The following is a 9,371-nucleotide window of genomic DNA, read 5'->3' as shown; positions in this document are numbered from 1 at the left end:
ACGTGACTCCAATCTCACACCCTCTGTGATTGACTCTTAATACCCTGTGAATGGCCGAGTAAGCCACTTATTCAGGTCAAACCAGGATTGGGCAATAAATGCAGCCCTTTTTTTTGGTCAGTTGAATGTCTGACAGATGCGGAAAACCATTATCATGCTTAAGAGTATCCAAACCAAACTGAGAGTTCCATGCATCCCATCCACACACCGAAATTCCCTGGGGGGACGCATTCTGCCTCCCTAGTTCCAAAGAGTATTAGGCGCACGCTGACAAGAGTCACGGCTTGGAGACCCCAGAGTGTGTGTTGGGTACTCCTGGAGTCCACCCAACTAAAAACATATAGCTTGGCATTGAAAGAATTGTCCGGCAAGCTTTCCTGTTGCTTGCCCATCCAGGACCACCCTATCTTTTAGAGCTTTGGCTTTTAGGTTAACAGGAGCTGAGTAGGAAGAATCCCTGATCCCAGTGATTGGTCTGCTGCTCTGAGTCCTACTGATGTGCCAGGCTTGCTGGGCTGTCATCAGCATTGCCCTGACCTGTGGACCTACCAGAGGGCTGGCTTGCTTCTGACTCTTCAGGCCCTTGGAATGTCTTATCATGTGAAATTTTGCAAATTTTGTATTGTATTTCATTGTCAAGCATGTCACCTTGGAGCCAGCTCTGCATACACTCATCCGGATAGACAAAGTATTTAAAGTCACGAGGATCGACAGAGCGATCCAAATGCCGAGATGTTAAACAAACATAATCCAACTCATGCGTTATTTTGTTTAACCAGTAACATATTTTTCAATAATTCCTTATTTCAGACCCACACAAACATCCAATCATTATGGATAACCAGAGCTCAACATAGCTTTAATCACTATAGGTATCAAACCATTGAATGGTCATTTGAATCCTGAATAATTTTATAATATATGTATAAAATAATCCTTGCTTTTGATATAGCGCCTTAGAGACGTCTCAAAGCGTTTGATAGAATATACTGTAAAGTGAATTGATGGTATACTGTATATATTGTGGATGAAACGCAAGAGCGAATTGCGCACAGCAGTGTCCCACAAACAATTGAGTGACCAATTTTTCAAAAAACATTTTGGGGGATTATTACCCGGAAAAGCAACCCGCAATCGACTAACGACTGGGTTCCTACTTACTGCTAAGTAAACAGAGGTGTGTGGAGTAAGGAAACTCGCCGAACGTTTCGCACTTCCCAGGAATCAAACCCCAGGTCTCTCACTCGTGAGGCGAGAGCTCTAACCACTAAGCTACAGGACTCCACGCAATTTTATTGTCTTACATACATTGTAACAGCTCAATAGCTTGTAGTATTCAGAGCCTAGCTTCCATAAAATAATTCCATAGAGATTACTAATATGGCTTTGACTGAGACACTTTGATTTATAGTTTTAATAAATTCCATTATTCCAGTGATTGGTGAGGAACCTACTACATCAATGGAAAATATAGGGCAGATACTACAACTTGCATTTATATTCCTGTGAAGGTGATTCCTATTTCAATGTTCTTGCCCTCCTTTCAATAATTTGATTTAGAAAGGTTATATTAATTTAGAAAATAGTGTATTTATCTTTTCCATTTTTCGGCCTTGCACATGAAATAACAGAAGGGAATGGTTACAAGTATTGAATCTAATTGATGGATTCAGGTAATATCCTAAACAATAAGTTTCTCAATTGAATTCAAGAGATTGTTTCATGTAATGGAGTCACTCCTGTCTGTTAGTTGGTCCTTAATCCTTCAAACTAATTGATCATTCACCTTGTTGATATTTGTGAGATTAAGCAGGGTCTCCTCAGAGCTGCACTGGCTCCTAGGTGACGTGCCTGGCAATGGAATGTCAGAATTGAGCCAACCCTCTGCAGCAATCTTGGCAGTCCAGTTCCTGAGTCAGACTGGTCCGCTGTATTCTAGGGCGCTGCTGATGACGTAATGGAGTATTAGGCATAATGCCGAAATGGGTAGGGTGGTCCTTACTGGAAAGCTTGACAGACAGCAATATCAATGGCCTGCTATGCACTTTTAGCTGGTCCAGCAGTAGCCCCAACGCACACTCTGGGGTCTCTAAGCCTTTGCTCTTGCCAACCAGCGCCTCTTAGTTTCTGGAATCAGGTAAGCAGGATGTGTCCCTTCAGGGAGCAAGTGTGTATTCCATTCCAACAATGTATCTCTGGGATTTCCATGTGTAGATGGGCTGCATGGAAATCTCAGCTGGGTTTGGATACTCTTAAGCATGGTGATGGGTTTCTGCATTTGTCAGGTACCTGGCTGAACAAAAAAAATGTTTGTGGGATCTTGCTGCTAATAATGGCTGTTATGGTTGCATAATAAACAAATAAATAATAAATAAAATCCTGAGCAGGATTCATTCCCCAGTCTTACCTGACTCCTCCAGTTATGGCACCACACAGAAACAGGTTCTAGTCAGTCTTATAATAATTTCACAAACATATGCTTACAGAATTTTAAATACTACAAAATAATGAACAAAATTTCTAATCCACTTGTTCTCTGTGTAGCCGATCTCAGAACATTTCAGAATCGACCTCTAAGTGAAGATTATATAATATAATAATAATTGTTGCATTTGATACAGCACCTTTCACAATGGGAGAATGGCTCAAATCACTGCCTGGGATTTATTGTAAAGTGTAATGACTATTTGTAGGTTAATGTTTTTATTATTATGATGGTATATATTGCATAAATTCTCTAAATTTAATCCTTAGCATTCCAACTAGCAATAAAAATGAATACATACATAATAAAAATACCGAATGGAAATTTATTTTAATAAAAAAACTGCTTTTTATTGGCAATGAGTTGATTTTTAAAATTTCTACCTGCAAAAACTTCCAGCTACCATTTTCCTAACAATATTTTGTCTAGTTTTTTTTAGTGTTATGATTAGTTTTGTCAAAGCCGGAAAAAACTAAAATGTACACATTGTGCATCAGATTTCTGGAGAGCAACTAAGTCAGCCCAAAGGAGACTGCAAGCTTAATGAGTACACAGTTGATTGCCTTTGAACCAAAGATTAAAAATGGAATTGAAGCAACTACCAACGAATAGGAAAGTCAGTAGATTAAGATGCTGTTACAATGTATTGCTGCTTATATCTTCTGCAGCATTTAGATAAATAGCTCTCCCATTTGAGTCAATTGAATAGGCTCTAAAGTGACACTTCACTGCTAGGGCACAATGTTTTCACAATTCCAGGCTCGAGACTATTGTCTTAAAATTCAAGGTCAAGCATAATTATGGAAAACATTTTTTTTGTTACTGCACAAGCTGTTAAGCTTAAGAATGTGAGGATTTCAGCAACCTTTATACATTTCATGCTTGATACCTCTTTCTAGCCATTTAGCACTGTTTTTGTTTACCAATGGGAAAGGGGGCGTCTCCTTGACCGCGTGAATTTTGTACATTGGGTTCATATTACGTAATTAAATCTGTCAAGATATTCTGAAGATGGTACTGGTAGAAAATAAGGAATATTAAATTACAATTCACTAGTTAAGATCTTCTTTCAATGCCAATTAATTTTATCCAGTTTTATCAAGATTTAACTTCAAGGTGAAATGCCTGGCAACGGAATGTCGGAATCAAGTCAACCCTCTGTGACAATCTCAGTAGTCCAGTTCCCTAGCCAGACAAGTTTGCAGTTCTTCAAGGCATTGCTGATGACAGACCTGTTTTGTTGCAAGACTCAGATGAGCTGACCAGTCAATGGGAGCTGGGATTTTTCCTGCTGGACTCCTGATAATTCTGCAAGCCAAAGCCCCTCAGAGGTAGTGTGGTTCTAGCTGAGCAGGCAGCAAAAAGCTTACTATCAGTGTTGTCAATGGCTAGCTGTGTAGTTTTACTACATCCTCAGGAGTCCCCAAGCTTTGGCTCTCACCAACTTGCAACTAACACTTTCCAGAATTAGGAAGGTGGGTGGATCCCTCCAGGGAGAGTGCACATTCTATTTCATATACATTCCAGGAATGTTTCCAATGTATAGGTGGCTTGCATATGTGGCACTCAGTCTGGTTTGAATACTCAAGCATGGTGATGGGTCAAATACCTGGCTGATAAAGAAAAAAAGTAATGTTAATGAATCAAGGGATAATCCATTAAATACATTTGCCCTTGGGATTCACTAAGCACAGTCCCTTTTAGATGGTGAAAGTAGAGTTCACCTACTTGGAATTAAGATTTAATATCCCATTACATTATTCAGCCAATGCTACTATAATTCTGTGCAGCTGATTCAATAGTGTTGAAGATCACATTAAATATTTTGAATAATTCAGTCACTATAAGCAACGGACTAAATTACAGAGTGGTACCCGCTGACTGAATAATTTTGTAACAAAATCACGTAATCTTCAGCAGTAGTTTAACCACTCCCTTTGCAAGTCTAGTTTCAATGTCGCATGAATTATTTTGAAAACATGACGCAGTTGTTACCTTTTTTAATCCATGCTAAATGGAGCAAAATCAGAGTGAATTAATATTAAATCATGTCATCGGGAATAATCAGCCTTAAAATAATAATTTTTTTGGAGGGTGGAATATCTCATTCAATCATTCAGCTGTTTTTTTGCCAGAGGAAGGAGCATTGGTCTTTATTTTCCCCAAATCAATTGTGTGTTTTTCAGGCATGGTGAACATGTTCCACCTCTCAATTAATATTCCAATGGGTTCTCAAATATCATGACTCACTGCTGCTCAAACTGTCCAGTTCAGTGTTTGGAATAGTTATCTTTGGAAAAAGGTACTAGTTTGCCTCAGAAGGCACCTCAGAATCAAACTTGTAGTTTCATATTCCTTGTCAGAATAGGAGCTCATAATCCAGACTGATATTTCAGTGCTGTGCAGGTGTAATGCTGGATTTTCAGAGGTGCTGACCCTTATACAAGACTGAGTTTTTGGCTTTCTGTTCGATGCTCCAAGATGCGATCCTGCATGAAGTCATTATATATATACAAGTTACTTTTGTTGTTGAATGTTAAAGAGCCCAGTATACTATTATGCTGAATAGAGAAATGAATTTCTCCTAATGTCCTAGCTAACAATCTTCTGGATAAATTACTCATCTACTTCATGATCATTTTAATAATAAAATACTTCATGGTCGTTTTGTGGAATCTTGCTGTGCCCAAATGGCTAATAATATGCCAAACAAGGTCTAGCCTAAAGCATGTGGTTTTAAAGTATACAACTGAATCAGAACAGTGCAATGTTAGCATGCGAACACAACATGCCATGGAGTGGAAGGAAGTGTGGGTCATGGACTATTTCTCTCGGTGGTGAGTTTCGGTTCTTCTCTGCATGATCACTAGGGAGTGATACACTATAACTCAGATTTTCGACCCATTTTTTCTGACTGCTCTCATTACCAGCTAGTGTGGTGTTGACTGTTCTCTTGTCTGGGGAAGGTGCATGGAACATTTGGGAAAAAATGTTTCGCAAAGAAAATAAACCAGCTTATTTGTAAATGCTATGCTTTTCAACAGATTGCCAATTAAGTCCTGGTCATGTCATCATTTGCATACACCAAGCATTAATATTTCCACTACCATCTGCCCTACTTCCCAATTCTGAACAGAATATGCTCCTCATGCTTTAAGTACTGTAATATTCCTATCAAGTAAATTTAACATTCCCATCAAGGATGGTCAATAATCCCAACGCCTTTCAATGAATATACCACGTTCCCAACATAAAACTCTTGTTTTATGAATCTCTAATGCAGACCAGTAAGTGTTTTAATAATAATAATAATAATTCTTGCATTTGATATAGCGCTTTTCACGTCGGGAGGACGTCTCAAAGCGCTTCACAGAACACACTGTAAAGTGAATTGACTGTATATTTGTGGGCGAACGCGGCAGCCAATTGCGCACAGCAATGTCCCACAAACAGTCGTAGATTGAAAATGACCAATTTATTATTGTTTTTGGTTTTGGAGGGTTTATTATTAGGCGTGTGGAGTAAGGAAACTTGCCCAAGGTTTCATCCTCTGTCTGGAATTGAACTCAGGTCTCTCACTTGCAAAGCGAGTGCTCTAACCACTGAGCTACAGGACTTTTAGTTTACACTGAACTCAAAAATGACCAATACAACACCAACAACTTGGATTTATATAGCGCCCTCCACGCCGGACAGCATCGTAATATGTCTTTGTGACAATCCTTTCTGGTGGGAAAGGGTGGTGGGAGGCAATAAGCAGGGTCACCTTGAAGATAAAGTGGTTCCACTTGGGGCAGGGACTCTTTCCAAACAGCTTCTGCAAATCAGAGCCCCAACAGGTAAGTGGTCACAGCTGAACAGGCAGCAGGAAAGCTTAGCAAGCCGTGCTTTAAATAATAATAACTTTGCATTTGATGCAGCACCTTATCACATCTTCGAGATACCTCAAAGCGTTTCACGGAATATACTGTAAAATAAATTGACTGTATATTTTGTGAGCAAAGCGTGGCAGCAGTTGATCAGTCATGGATTGACGTGACCAATTTATTACTTTTTTTGAAGGAATTATTTCCCTCGAAAAAGCAACCCGCCAATTGACTAACAACCAGATTCCTACTTACTGCTAGGTAAACAGAGGGTGTGGAGTAAGGAAACTTGCCCAACATTTCGCCCTGCCGGAAATCGAACCCAGGTCTCACGCTTGCGAGGCGAGCGCTCTAACCACTGAGCTACAAGACTCCAAATGGAAAGCTATATGGCTTTACAACAACAATAAAATTACATTTATGGAACGCCTTTCACGTCGGGAGGACGTCCCAAAGTGCTGAACAGTCAGATGTCAGGGCCCGAGCATGGGGGAAGGGTGGTGTAGGGGTGAGGGAAGGCAGAAAGGTGGGAGGGCTATCAACGGCACGGTCGAAGAGAAGGATCTTGAGACCGGCCTTGAAGGAGGCAAGGGAGGAAGCGAGGTGAAGGGACCATGAGATGGAGTTCCAGAGTGTGGGCAGAGAGGCTGAAAGCCCGGACACCGATGGTAGGGCGGGTTGGGCAGGAGGCACAGAGCAGGCCTGATGAAAGCCTGATGAACGGAGGGAGCGGGCAGGTTGGTAGGGAAAATTGGCAAGCTATGTGATCCTCCTAATTGGCTCGCGCCAGAGCCTCTGCACCTCAAGCTCTGGCAGCATCAACCTCCATGGTTGCACACTTCAACTCACTAAGCCAGTCAGGAACCGAGGTGTCTTGTTCAACCCTCAACTGTCTTTTCTTCCTCACATCCAAGCCATGACCCGCTCTGCCTTCCCTCACCTCCGTAACATCGCCCGACTCCGCCACTACCTCAGCCCTCAGTCCGCTTAAACTCTTGTTCATGCCTTCATCACCTCCAGGCTCGACTACGCAAATGCCCTGCTTGTCGGCCTTCCCAACTCCTCCCTCCACAGGCTGCAGATAATCCAGAAATCTGCAGCCTCAGTCCTCTCCCGCACCAAACTCTGTGACCCCATCTCCCCGATTCTCACCCGACTCCACTGGCTCCCTATCCTTCAGAGGATCCAGTTCAAGATCCTGGTTCTCACCTACAAAGCCCTCCATGGCCTCACCCCACCCTATCTCTGCGACCTCCTAACTCCCTACCAACCCGCCCGTTCCCTCCGCTCAGCCGGCTCTGGCCTGCTCCACGTCCCCCGACCCACCCGCCCCACCATTGGCGGGAGAGCCTTCAGCCACTCTGCCCCCAATCTCTGGAATTTCATCCCCCAATCACTCCGCCTCGCCACGACTTAGCCGCCTTCAATTCCTGCCTCAAGACCCTCCTCTTCGGCCATGCATCGGCCACCCCCTTCCCCTCCCCTCTCTTCTTCACCCCTGACCCCAGCTCAGGTTTGAAATGCTGCACTCTTGTCCCTCCAGCGCCTTGGGACGTCCTCCCAACGTGAAAGGAGCTGTACAAATGTAATCTTCTTGTTTTAGACTCCAGCAGTAACCCAACACACACACACACAAACTTCGGCTCTTGCCAACCAGCACCTAATACTCTCCGGAATTAGGTAACCAGGATATGTCCCTCCAGGGAATGTGGATTCCATTCAATAAATATGTTGAGAATTTCCATATAAATGGTTTAGATGCAATAAAATTCTGCTTTGGATACTCTTAAGCATCATGATGGATTTCCATATGTGTCAATCACCCGGCTGACCAAGAAACAGTGTGGTCACACTGCTGGAGACCATCACCCACATACAAACGGTTTAAGAATAACTAACTTCAGAATATATGTTTAATGAACTGTCCACCATCAAAAAGACTTCTAAAAGGCACAGGCAGCAACTGCAATTCCTTCTGTTAGTCACTTTTATGCTTTAGAAGATTAATAGTGAGGTACATATTTGGCCACTTTGTTAATTTACAAACCTGTATCAAAACAAGAAATAAAAAAAATCTGTTAAGTGCTTTTCAAACCTATTATTTTCTCATTTTCAGAGCTGCAGATGAAAACAAATACATCAGTGATGAAAGGATTTTAACTTCGCCTTAAATCTTTCATGAGAATTAAGGCATCAGGAAAGCGCTCCATAACGCAAAGAAAATTGAGTAAATCTACTTTACTCATGGGGTGACAGAATCCCCCCATTCACCCAGTAGGCTTTCCATGTCCCTCTTTCTCTACCAAAATACAATTCAAGTCTTCAGCTGAAACTATCCTTTCCTTTCCAGCTGACTAGGTATTGACATGCCTCCAAGGCTGTGCTCTCCACCTCTCAAAGCCGTCAGGAACCTCGGTGTTCTGTTCGACCCTGAGCTGTCCTTTCTCCCTCACATCCGCACCACAACTGGCACCGCCTTCCATCACCTCCGGAATGTCGCCAGACTATGGCATTACCTCACCCCTCACGCTGCTGAAACCCTGGTCCACGCCTTTATCACCTCAAGGCTGGACTATGGGAACTCTCTCCTCGCCGGCCTTCCCGCCACCTCCCTCCACAAGCTGCAGGTCATTCAGAACTCTGCAGCTCGTGTACTGTCCCGCACCAGGCTTCGGGACCACATCACTCCCACCCTCGCTCGCCTCCACTGGCTCCCCATCCCCAGAGGATCGAATTCAAGATCCTCATCCTCACCTACAAGGCCATTCACGGCTTTGCTCCCTCCTACCTCTCCGACCTACTATCCCCCTACTTACCTGCCCGTACCCTCCGTTCCTCTGGCTCCGGTCTGCTCCACATCCCCCGCCCCAACCGCCCTACCATCGGTGGCCGGGCCTTCAGCCTCTCAGCCCCGAGGCTCTGGAACTCTATCCCCCAGTGCCTTCGCCGCCTCCTCCCTTTCCTCCTTCAAGGCCGGTCTCAAGACCTTTCTCTTTGACTGTGCCTTCAGCTCCCCTCGA

This window comes from Callorhinchus milii, unplaced genomic scaffold (assembly GCF_018977255.1).
Source record: "Callorhinchus milii isolate IMCB2004 unplaced genomic scaffold, IMCB_Cmil_1.0 Scaffold3, whole genome shotgun sequence".
NCBI lineage: Eukaryota > Metazoa > Chordata > Chondrichthyes > Chimaeriformes > Callorhinchidae > Callorhinchus > Callorhinchus milii.
The sequence above is the reverse complement of the archived record's forward strand: the minus strand, read 5'-3'. Positions refer to the sequence as shown.